A 13,695-nucleotide genomic window follows, 5' to 3' on the forward strand; every position below is an offset into this window, starting at 1 on the left:
GAAGAAGGTAAGAGGAAGCGAGGGCGTCCAGCAAAGAGGTGGATGGATTGTGTGAAAGAAGATCTGCGACAGTCAGGCAGGAGAGTGGCACTGAATAGAGAGAGTTGGCGACAGTTAATACGATACCCCGACCCCATGTAAATGGGAAAAAGGGGGATGATGATGATGATGTTATGCAGTGCAACACAATCAATATGACTGGATACATATTCACGAATTTATTCTGGGACTAACTGATATGGCCATTCTGGAAAAAGGAGGTGTAACCTGAGAGAGGGTACTGATAAGGTGTTAATATAAGACACAATAGCCTTGGAATATCTGTCAATGAATCACGCTGGTTCTAGAATGCACAATGATATTCAGGTCTTGCATCATTACAGACCTGTTTGTCACGCTGCATTCAGTCAGTATGATGAACATTTATAAGGGAAATCTGTGTACTTCCCATTACACCTTAATAAATGGAAGGCTACAAACATTTTTGCACAGATGTTACTCTGTTCTGCAAAGACTTCTCTAGCTAGGTCAGATATGCATCCACCATGGGACTTTCTTCCTCTTATCTTAAATTTATTTTTTTTGTCTTCAACTTGGTGACTAATCATGTGAAGTACACAAGACTGTATTTTTCTCTGTCTTCCACCACTGATCCCATTTCCAGTAAATACTAAACGTAAACACAGGCAACATCTTATGTGTACTGTTAATACCAGTAGGCACATTTCATTCAGTCCTACAACTACTCTATATATTCAGAAATGCAAAGCCTTGAATTTCATCTAGTCAGCATAATGAAAGAAAGTTTGTTCTTATTGCCCCCCCCCCCCCCCCCCCCACACACACACACACACACACAAACTATTCAGTACCCAACCAAGCCAAATAAAATAGAACTATCTGTCAAGGATGGCCCATATGAATTCCTTTAAAAAATGTAATCTCTTTTGTATCCTATTGTAATACTTAGCACATAAATGATCACATCTTCTTCAAAATGTTGTGATATTAAAGAAACTTAAAAACATGAAGTTACAATGCATCCCAATATATATGCTACCGTTGAATACATTTCCCACTTTCTACCAGAATACTCTCAGAAATACATCTAGAAAAATTATTCTGCACTAGGAAAAGCTATTAAGCAATAAATATGGAGAAAATAACCAACTACTGGATGTATCATGTACAGTTCTCCTTTATATTTATCAACATATAAACTACCTTACCACATTGGTTTCAACCTATTACCCCATATCCCTGAAAAGAAGAAACTCAACATTTCTGTTTCCAATTAAGAGGCAAACAAATCTACCTATATAAAATTCCACAACTGTAAATAGAAGTTTCTAATTAGTTTTTTCAAAAAACAGGTCTTCCATAGATGTACATATATGCACGCACACACAATAAATATATATTTATTAAACATATTACACAGAATATATAAAATATATATTACGTATATTACACTATTCTGCATCTTCTATAAACAGTTTTCCACAGTGCCTTAATGCAATGAGAATCACCAAATACATTTCCTATTATATTGAACATACAAGGAGAAAATGCAATACCTAAAAGACAACCTCCATATCGGAAACAGTACTTTTTCTACACTCACATAAAATGTTGCAATGTTTTCTTGACTTCAGTTACTAAACTAGTAATCTGGTCCATATCTAAAACCTAAAATAATAAATCTGAATGAGACAAAATAGTGGGTATCTACCCAAATTAAATACACTACAAGTACTTTTAACTAAAACTCATGTCATACGCAACTGAAATAAATGGTACAAAGCTGCCTTACTCCTCTACATATACAGATATATAAATTGGGTCACTGATCATAATCCGTTTATTTTGTGTCCAAGATATAGATGCCAAGAAATTCACCTCAAGTGTGAAACTTAAGAGGTGGAATCTTGGCATCCATGTTGAGGACACATAATTGAAAGTTAAGATCAATCATAATTCTTTGTAGTATGCCTGGAGATTTACATGGTCCATGTACTACTAGTTACTGCAAAAAAAGGGAAAAATAAAAGCCAAGTATTTTGCCAGCTTTCAAAGCTATAAACCACTATATCCACTTACTGACTGTGGTCAAAAATGCAGTGCAAAAGTCCCTTAAGTTTGCACTCACCTTGCCATGCCTCTAAACGGTCTAGATTTTCACACAATGCCCAGATTTTTTCCTCATTTATTTGATATGTTCCTTATAAAGTCTGTTTGTTAAACATATCAAAGGATTGTAGTCACTAAATAGCGACATACATTTGAGTTCCAGAGTTCATAACCTTCAGAGAAAATGCAGCCGGGCACATATCCTGTTATTCTTGCTACTTCCTAAGTTTGTAAGAGAAAAGGACACCTTACCAGTACAGGCAGTAGGCAGAACCAAATTATTCTGGCGTTGCCATTTGCTGGCAGGTTTTACAGTACAGTGCAAGACCTGACTGTAACTTAAGCAGGGGTTGCTTAGCATTTGTTAAGGTTGGGTCTTGCGGCACTGTAGCGATTAACTGATTTTTTTTTTTTCAAAGTACTGGAGAGTAATCACAGTGCTCCATGCACTACAGAGGAATTACACTACCGAACCTTCTGTTAACAACAGGAGCTTTAAGTTCTATCAAGTCTAAATACCTCTAATAAAAGACAACATCTATTGTGAAAATAACATTTTGACTATGTTACTCATTAGACATTTTTTATATTAGTCCTTCATTCAGTGTCAATTGCAAAATTAACTGATCATAATATTCCAGATACTCCAGCTCCCTTTCTCTGCCCTTGCACTTCCTCATGAGTTATTTTCCCGAAGCCTCTGTAATCATTACTGCAACATATATGCTACTAACGTATAATTTGCAGCAAAAAAAAAATCACACAATAACTTTAAAAATGCAAAACAATCCTCAGATAAACTTCAAATTCTCAGAGAGGGCTTCTATCCTGTACTTTCAGTATTACTTTGTTGCCACTTATCTACAGGTTTATAAAAAATGTGGAAGTCCAGCTTTACAAAAACAGATTTCAAAGTTAACTGCAACTCTAATGCAGAAAAAAGGCCATCAACAGCTATATTTAAATTTTATAAATGAAATTTTGAAAATTCCATTACCTCTTTCTGAAATTTCTTTGTACAGTACGTAGTAACTGCATTTAACATCTCAAAGGTTTGGTTATATATACTGTCACTCTTCACTAACTAAACTATCGGGTTCACTATGCAATCTTTTAGTATATCATCAGTTTAGTCAACTCTGTGGGGTTTTTTTTGCCACTAGTGCTTAATTCTTGCTCCACAATCTACTCATAATTTTGTTTCTAAAGATATGACAACTATTTTCTATCATAGCTTTATCATAATGATAGGTTTACTGTATGTCCCTCTTTCTGTCTGTCCCTCTTGTACTCCAATCACTTTTCCCTCATGAATTTGCCACAGATATTCATAAATAATTCACTGTTTTTAGGTGAACCTACCATTCTCGGAAAGGATGAGGAAAACTGAAATCTAAATTATCTTTCCGTAATCAAAGTATGCAATAATGTATTTATAATACTAATCTTAACATTTTTTTAACCCGTCTAATCTAATGGAGTATTAAAGGAACTAATTATGTGTCTCAGTCATATATAACTTATGTTAGAAAACTTGTTAAATATTAAATGTCCAGGTGCTTCAAATAACTAACTATCATATGGAAAAAAAAATATAGACTTCTAGTCTAGAAACCAAGTTATTTTTCTCTATTCGTGGTGGTGCAGCGGTAGTGTCGTCGCCTCCCAGCAAGAGGTTCTCCCGTTCGATTCTCAGCTGGAGCGCCTTCTGTGTGGAGTCTGCATGTCCACCCCGCAGAAGAGTAGTGCTCAAAAGACATGCCTGAATGTGGTGCCTTCGTTGAAGGTTGGGTGTTGGGCTGGCACCTCGGCACCGTAAAAATCTACTGCCAATCATTAGTGGACCGGAGTTCCGATGTGGCGACCCCTAACGGGAAAAGAAGAAGAAGAGTTTTACATACCCTCACATCAATATCTTTTTTTTTGTCTCCCTTCCCATTTCTTTCTGGACAACAAGCAAGATCCCATACAACAATAAAGGAAGTATCTAACCATGGTGCTATTTTCCTGTTAACGACTTACAGTGCAATCATAAGCATTTATTGGTCTCTTGCATAACCTCTATATACCATGCCTACAGTTAATATCCTCCTAGGTTCAAGAATTTTTATACGTCATAAGTTCATATCTGAATTTAACAGACAAGTAACCAACCCAGAGCATGAATCTTGGCCAACAGACCAAAAATCTTGGCATCCCACATCTTCAATACACTTCCTTTCAATATATGGGACTTTTCTTGTATCTTGAGCAAATGCCAATGAAAGTTAAATATCGAATCCATTATACAACTTCAACTGCTAACATTGTGATAATACTCCTCATGTAACGTGTAAAACTTTCCCTTTAAAATATTTTTGCTTAGGATTTCCATCTTTCTGTACTTGTGACGTATAATCAACTCCAAAACTTTTGTTTTACCTTACCCCATATAATTTTGTTACATAGAAAACACCGAAAATGTACTCTTAACTAACAAATTCTCAGCAGGATAACACACACACTTCTTCCTGTGAAAGTTTCATTCAATTCGGAATCCAAAATTTCAACGTCATTTTGATTTTTTTTTCCATTACATTCTTTTCTAGAGAATCGACCCTAAAACAATCTGCTTTTACAAAACTAGTGCACCACTTAATACAATTATCTTTACTGTGTTCTAGAATTTAAAGATTCTCAGATCTGGTGAGAAAATATATTCTTTGCAACTGAAGATTCAGTTAACTAGAGGAACTGATAATTGCAAAGAAAATAATGAACGTCAAATAGTGTTATGCTTGCCAGGAGTAAAAACAGAGGATGTGAGATGGGCCTTATAATGCCTCAATGTAAGGAAGTGCAGATTTTTGTTTTTATTCATGTCGGTACAAATTATGTCATCTGCAAGGATGCTCTGTTAGTAAGGGAACTTATACCCCTCTTAGATAAAATAGCTTGTAAAGGCCACAGTGAATGAAAATATTTTGGGGGCATATACCTACACAATAAAATCTCCCATTTTAAAAAATTAAAATGTGTACAGCATCCCAAATTTATAAATAAATGTTTTTATTGTAACAGACATTCTAACAAAAAATAAGGCGGAGGTGTTATGATAGAGATCAAAGATAGTTACGAGACTTGTGATCATTACATGTTCAATGGCATCAATAAGACAGACTGTGTAACTGTGACCCTAAAGATAACCTTAGAACATATAATTGCTGAAGTCTATTGACCACCAAAGTCAAGTGCTGATGATTTAGAGGAATTCATACATTTCTTGCATAGAGCACAGGAAGGCAAAAATTTAACATTAACAGACCGAAATAATATTGATTTAACAATATTAGCAAGGAAATTATTCACAATGTATATTGATGAACAACAATTACTTCAGATTGTAAAAAAAAAACAAAAAAAACAAAACAGGGAATGGAACATGTAAAATATTGTTTGTGTTCCTAAAGAAATTACTGTTACTTCATGTCATGTTTTACCATCCTTGATGTGCAGTGATCATGGGGTTATAAAGATTAATTTGCAACTAGATAATTCTGCCAAGCTAAAATTTAAATAAAAGTACAGAAGATTAACAGCAGATTATATAGAAGGGTCTATATTAAAAGTATCGAACGGAACGAATGTCGAACGGCCGAAATATCGAAAGTGCCGTTCAAATTACTTGGTTTATTGGGGGACTGTGCCCACACCCCTCGCTTATATATACCAACTCCAAGATTGCACTACAGTGAGGAAAGGGCAAAATTCCCGATCTTCACTGCAACCCAATCCCACAAACCAGAACTCGATGAATGGCACTTTCGATATTTCGGCCATTCGATACGTTAATTTAGACCCAGACAGAAGTAAAAGTCACTACGTAAAACTAATCGGAGTTATTCATTCTATGGAAAAGCTGCAGAAGGTCTGTTAAAAGTTTTGAAAGAAACTGTTTGAATGCAAAAAAAAAATTAAAAATTTAACATCAGGATCTAGGCACACAATGTCAGGAGCATACATTTCTATTGTATCTAGGCACACAATGTCAGGAGGATATACTTCTATAAGAACATACTTAAGGTGAGAAACAAAAAATATAATAAAATGGAAAAAGAGGTCAAACTCCAACTTTGAAAACTGAAATAAACAAGCTGGACAAGTGTGAGACAAGATCAGAAAGATTTGACGAAATACCTAAATTTAATAATGCTGAAACCCTTGCATCTGTCCTGTATATTAACAAAACAAAAAAAATGTAATATTCTCTCCTGTTATATCCCTCCAGGAAATAACTCTCCTATAATTGAGGAAAGATAATCTCCCACATGAAACAATCCTACTAGGCGATCTGAATATGGACTGGTTGGCCTGCAATTCTAACAGCCCCACTAACCACATAAATCTCCATGGGTTCTCTCAACTTATTCAGGAACCCACTAGAGTTGACAAAAAATCCCCAAAAGAATCCATCCTTGATTGGACACTGGTCAATAGCCATAAGCAAAACTACCAGACAGGCTGTCTACCAGATAGCATTAGTGACCACCTCCCTACATTCCTACTAAGCAAATGTACCTAAGCCTTTAACTTATAGACAAATCTAAAATGACCGCAACCTAAACCCCCAGGATCTAAACACTATTTTAAAACAATTTAACTGGGAGCCACTACTTTCCCTTAGTTTAGGCCAGGCAGTTGACTATTTTAATAGCACCTTCACTGATGTTCTTAATAGTCTCCCCTATCATGAAAATTAGAGTCAAGACTAATTATGCACCATGGCTAAGTAGGGACACAAAAGCCATATTGAAGTCCAGAAATCATGCCTGGAAAATCTGGAAGAGGGATAATACCATCCAAGCCAAACAACACTACCAACAGCTTAGGAATCATACCAAAATACAAACTAAACTTGATAAACAGAACTACCTTTCTTACTGTACACTCAAAAAATCCTCAAAAGTTTTGGCAAGCTATCAACTCCCTAATTAAACCAGGCAAAAAACTACTACTCCAGCTCCCAACTCTACCAATGACAACATGATATAGCCTCTCAACTTAATTACTACTTTGCAGAATCAATAATGGCACTATCCAGCCAATTGTCCAAAAACAACTCTCCACATATCCTAGCTGAGTGTCTAGATAATATCCCCCCCAAAAATTAAAAAACTACTTTTGAAATTAAAACCTGCTACGCTTGCAGCTGATAATCTACTTGCCAGCTTACTAAAACTAGCTGCAGAATCATTATCCTACTCAGTTTCTATCCTCATAAACCACTCCATAAAAGAATCATACATCCCTCAACTGTGGAAAGTGTCTTGCATTATTCCTCTTCATAAAGGCGGTAATTCCTATGACTTCTCTAATTACCATCCTATAGCTATTCTGTCTCCCTCTCCAAACTGCTAAAGAAGTGTATTCACTCAAGTAATGTATTTTCTGAACACACAAACTCCTCTCCACCCACACAGGTTCCGGCCACACCACAGTACAACTACTGCTCTTCCCTCATTTACCAATCTAATAAACCAGCACAGAAATGACTATAACTATACGTCTGCTATATTTTTGGATCTATCCAAAGCATTTGATATGGTCTCACACCGCCTACTATTAGATTCACTAGTGTTCCTATCCTTTGCCCCTTCTACTATTGCCTGGTTCAAGAACTATCTAGCAACAAATCAGTCCAATGGCAAGGCACATTATCTCCTCTACTTTCAACCTTCATAGGTGTACCACAAAGCTCAGTACTGAGCCCGCTTCTTTTTTCTATCTACACTAACAATCTACATACCTCCACCCGGCATGCCACACTCATAGAGTATGCGGATGATTCGACTTTAAAAAAAGGAGAGGGCTGAGCAGATTATTCTCCAACAACAGACCCAGGAATCCTTTAGCTGTGTGGAAAGTTGGATCACAAATATCCAACTCATCCTTAACCCTAATAAAACTAAACTGTTTTATTTACCCCCAACAAATCAAAGTCTGCTCCTCTTTCCTTTTGTATTACTTCCAAAAATGGTACTATCATTTCTCCTTCTGCCCATACCAAACTCCTTGGTGTTGAGATTGACAAAAACCTTTTCTTTGATGTCCATATCTCTCAAACCATCAAAAAGGTTCACAAAAAATGGGCTCGTTATACAGACACAAAAACTTCCTCTCAGATCAAGCACAGATCACCCTAGTCCAAACTCACCTTTTGTCCACACTAATGTATGCAGCACCAATTCTTAACTATATCAGAAAACTTGATCTTGACAAACTTGAGTCATGCTATAATATTACTGCCAAATTTGCTAACAACGCCACCTTCAGATCCCATCACTGTCTAGCTCGAAGGGACTTAGAATGGTTAGAATTTCCTCAACTATTAAATTACCACCAACTGGTTATTGCCTATAACATTCTTAAGTACCCTGATAAAACCCCATCACTAAGTCAACTACTTACCTACTCTGCAACAAATCACACACTCTGCTCTAGTGACAAATCACTTCTATGCATCTCTATGGCTAACACTGCTGGAAAAGCACTATTCTCCCACACTGTTGCTAAAAACTGGACCCCCCCCCCCAATCACTGACCTCTATCCCCACTACCTCACACTTCAAAAACTCTTTAAAATCACATCTCATAAGCACCTGGCTTTGCCCATGCATAACCTAAAAACACTGCTTAATCTCTGTGGAAAGTTGAAAGGCTTATTACTTGCCTAATGCAAATTCTACAGTTGTTTACTTCCAATATTTTCTTTATCCCTTTAATATAGGTACTTCATTTTAACATTATGTATGTCATGCCTCATTACTAAATGTATTTAGTCTGTTCAACTGCTGAGTTGTATCCTGTTTTACATTTTCTGTCTTACTAGCTGGATTTTTGCTGTTACAATGTGTTATCAGTTTTTCTACTATGTATTAAATTCTAGTATTTTTGTTAATATATGTGGAGCTTCTCTCCCCAGGCCTCCGCTGTAAATGGACCTGGTCCAGTTGGACTGTCCCGGTTAACAAATGTAAAATAAAATAAATAAATAAAAAAGTATAAGTAAACATGTAGCAAGATTAGAAACTTGAGATTTCTTTCATACAACTATGTTGTAGCAATCTCACAGTGATGACAAGTTAGATATTATGCAAACAACTGTATTCACCTAAAACATTCTGACAATTAAAAACACAACGGTAAATTACAAATAGAAATAAAAAGACAAACCCACTCTGGGTCATCGGCTAATAAATAAGGCTCTTATAATTATTCTCTCCTTATCATGCAACAATAAAACAGAACTGTGTAGGCAAATCTACAATGGCAAAGCTTTGTATATGAACTCACTCTCTCCTTGTATGTTTTGTACATATTAAACTGTTTGACACTGAAAAAAATGCATGCTTGTTTGAAATACTGTATACTTAACCTACTTGTTTTTTTTTTACATTTTTCTTGTACTTTTGTGTCCAGGTAGTGACTGAAAGGGTCAGTAGCCCAGCTCATTCACCCGATAAACAAATTGTTAAATAAATACGTTTATAAGTGAATACTTGGCTAACTGTTCTGAAGACCCATTTTAAGCTTAAGTCAATAACCATAGATCAGAATTAAATCCTGTATTTTGTGCTTATGAGGTGAAGACTTCAACCATTATGTCAAAACCACCCCCAATAAACTGTGGCAATACAAGTGTGGAAGGCAAACACTTTTGTGGAAGTCTTTTCTGTTTTAATAGAATCTCACTGTTTGGGTCCTATAAGAAGCTGTTAACTGTTGCACTCTGTTTCAACCTTACTCAGAACCCACCCCACAGGTAAATACAGATCAGACTTTTTGATAAAGAAAGTGTTTCAGAGCATAGCTAAACATTCATGTACGCTATAAGTATAATTAAAGGGGAATCATGTAAATTGCTAGCAGAGCTTGTAGTGTCAATATCTTAAAGAGGTAGCACACTTGCATCCATTTATTTATTCAGAAGCATTTAAACTGGTGTTTGCGAGTTACATTCATCTATGCATCTGAGGAAGTTTGTACAGATGAAAACATACTTGTGGATATAATAGGTTCATAGGTAGGTACTAGGCTATCGGCCCTGGGGACTATACAAGCCCAGCTAAAAAGGTACCCTGGCTTTTGCCACCCAAGAAAATTATTTTCCTGTACCACTGTCTAGCAGAGCCACAGAGGTGATCCCCGGGGTGAATTTTTTATTTCCCATCCAATCATCAAGATTTTTCTTGAAGTGCTAATGAGGAGCTTTGTTTGATATAGATAGGTAGTTTGTTCCAGTGTATGGGAAGTCTCTGGGACAGGAATCTATCCCTCCAGCATGTTCTGTTTATTGTGGTGACAAGGTTTGGGTCCCTAGAGCGTGTAGCTTGGAGGGATTGGGATTTCCTTAAGTGGAGCATGTCCAACAGCTCTGGGTTTGACATAGCTTTGTATGTTAGGCAGAGATCACCTCTGAGTAGGCGATATGCGACGGAGTAAAGCTGGAGGTTTTTGAGACTGTCTGCGTAGGGCATCTGTTTGAGGCCGGTAATCCTCTTTGTGAGGTAATTCTGTGGCCTTCTGCAGCCTTTCCAGTTGTTGTAGATGTCTTTGTGAGGTACATACCAAAAGGCACGTTGTACTCCATAATGGGTCTAATGAGTGATGAGTAGAGGGGAACAATGACCTCTTTTTTTTCTGGATGAGAAACCTTTTGTGATGAGGTGTGCCACGTAGAAGGATTTCCTGACTACTGCGGCGATGTGATTATCATAGGAGAGACTACTGTCCACCTGTGTCCCAAGGTTTCTTATCACACTTTCGGTGTTAAGTATACTACCGCCTATGTTGTAGTTCATGGGTACAGAGTTTTTGTCAAAGGGGATGACAATGCATGTTTTGGCATTGAGCTTGAGGCCATGGCTTTGACACCAGGCATCTGTCTCAGTGAGGACCTTTTGTAGGATGTCCACATCGTTAGGAGTTTCGATTATGGCTCCTAGTTTGCAATCATCTGCGAACTTCGTTAGCCAAAGACCTCCTGTGTTAGCCTGCACGTCAGAGAAGTAGATACCAAACAGGAGGGAACCCAGGACTGAACCCTGTGGTACTCCACTGGTCTGAAGTCAGATTTGGAGTCTGCTACTTTCACAGTGTGGGTTCTGTCAGTGAGCCAGTTGGCAACCCCCATCTTGTGACATAGGGATTTATACCTAGTTTAGTGAGTTTATCTATAATTCCAGAGTGGGGGATGGTGTCAAAAGCCTTGGCAAGAGATAGGCTGTGTGAACCACCTTACCCTCGTCTACGGCTTTAGTGACTGCTTCAAAGAAGTCTATCAGGTTTAGGAGACATGATCTGCCTTTTACAAACCTGAACTGGGTGGGGTCCAGAGTTTGGAGATTACCAATGTCTTTGTTTATAAGTTACATGGCCTTGCAGACCAGGCTCGTCAGGCTAATGGGCTTGTGGTGGCTCCCCCCTTGTGGAATGGGATAACCATCGCTGTGTGCCATTCAGCGGGCACAAAGCCTGAGGTGAGGCTATGACTGAACATGGTACTTAGGTGGGATGCCAGTTTGTTCTGTACTTCGTGAAGAACGCAGCCTGGGATATTGTCTGGTCCAATGGATGCTGTGTTCTTGGCTTTGGAGAGTGCGGTTTTTACCTGTGCAGCCGTGATTACAGGAACTTTGCATTCTTCCGGTATAGAGATGGGCTCTTTAGGGTGTGAGAGGATGTGTAAGAGTACCTCCCAGTAGGGTTCTACATGCATCTGCCAAAGGAACTTTCTTAAAACGTAATATAGCTACTGGAATTTTTACTTTTTTTTTTTTAAATTGACCTGGATGTTCTGTTAAAGGATTTCCTGCAACTGGCTGCACTTAAGAGCCAGCAAGCCAAATACAGCCAAAGATACTTTAATAAAGGAATGTTTACAAAATACTGTTGTATAGAAGTTTTTTTCTGCTCTTCTGGGGTCTTACATATACTGTGTGTGTGTTTTGTTTGGATACTAAATTTTGAACTGAATATTTTTTTTATAGTACTACAAACGTGTACAACCTTAACTGTGATTTAAATAAAATAAATGATGTCAGTCAAGCTGGAAAGAAAAACAAAGTGGGCACCAGACCATTCAAGCACTGGAACGACTTTCAAAGAAGGGAGGAGAAACCACACTTGCCATGCAAGTTCTGAATCACGTCTTTTAACAGCTGACAGGGTGATCAGGGGTGGACGCTTCTGCTACACCTACCTATTCATACAGAGGACTAGGCTTAAGCATACATTCTAAGGTATGCTACTTTTCTTGTCTCCTACGATAATACACACAAAGCACAATACCTGGTCATTTACCACTTATGCACCACTTGTCGCAACTTAACAGACAACTCTACACACCTTAATAGATACAGCACTGTTAATCGTACAAGGGATCTACTGCAGTTTACAAAACTTGAAATTCTCGACCACACCTGCTTGCAGCGACACTCGTCTTCCATCAGCAAAACATATGACAGGGTCCTTGCTCTGGTCAGTCACACAATTGAGAGGATGCACAAGTGAAATAATAAATAAAATTTATTCTACCATAAATTCGACCACCAGGATAATGACAAAACTAGCTAAGAAGCAAGGCAAGTCATCTTCCATGTACAAAACACGAAACTGCACACAAACTGACAGAATCTACTTCAACCTAGCGGCCCACGTTTTGAAATGACATCAGGGGAAAACTTAAGTAAACTGCATTAATATTTCACCTCTGTCCACTTCCACTACTGTCAAGTACAATTACACTCATACAAATCTAAGCTTAAGCCCTTCAGTTCGCACCACCAACAGGGTCAGTCTACTGCCCCACTTTAACGCACCTTTCAATACGGGTTGGGTGAGGCCGGTATACATTTTAAATTTAACTTGGCCACGCAGTATTTTACTCACCTTTTTCTAATCAATACTCCAATAATGTTTTTCGATTTTCCAGTAGGCACCACAGGATTAATCCACAAATGCCTCCCTCGTATGTAATACAACAGTGCAAATTATGTTTTTCTTCGCGTTCTAAAACAAAAATGCAAGTACACAATCCAATAGCCAACCTTCTGGCCCCCTAGGTTCACAACAGTACCTGTTGCAATGCTGATTTTGAACTGTTATAGTTTCACACCAACAACATGGCTGACAAGAGAGAAAGAGTAAGTGGAAGGAAGGAAAGCTGCGGAAGGAGGGACTTGATCCTGTTAGCCCTGCCCTCTTATTAAAGCAGGTGGAAACAACACACTGGTCGCCAACAGTCTTTTTCATTGCCTGACAGTTTATGGTGGTTTGTGCGAAGTATGGTTGACTAGTTAGAGATGTTATAATGCTTCTGTGCTTTGGATCTCTTTTCGTTAACACAGGGTGTGTTATAAAGCAGCAGTTACGTTACAGTATATAAAAATTGAACGAGTAAGTATAATAAAAGGTACTTTTCCGTTAACCAAAATATGACGAAACGGACAACAGTGTTTAAAGTAGTGGAACTTGGCTTTGATCACTTACACACGACAAGGTTGGTGGAGCAGGATTTTGGCTATT

At 37.8% G+C, this 13,695-nt stretch overlaps 1 long non-coding RNA gene across 1 annotated transcript in view; it reads right to left on the reverse strand.

The window, feature by feature from the left end:
• Nucleotides 1-13,351, reverse strand: part of LOC122794404 — a 606,617-nt gene extending 593,266 nt beyond the window's left edge. The window contains exon 1 of the long non-coding RNA XR_006363638.1: nt 13,060-13,351. This is a non-coding gene — a long non-coding RNA (uncharacterized LOC122794404). The remainder of the gene's footprint in view (nt 1-13,059) is intronic.
• Nucleotides 13,352-13,695: the final 344 nt, after the last annotated feature.

Source organism: Protopterus annectens, chromosome 2.part1 (assembly GCF_019279795.1).
Source record: "Protopterus annectens isolate FY-2018-M chromosome 2.part1, PAN1.0, whole genome shotgun sequence".
NCBI classification, from domain to species: domain Eukaryota; kingdom Metazoa; phylum Chordata; order Ceratodontiformes; family Protopteridae; genus Protopterus; species Protopterus annectens.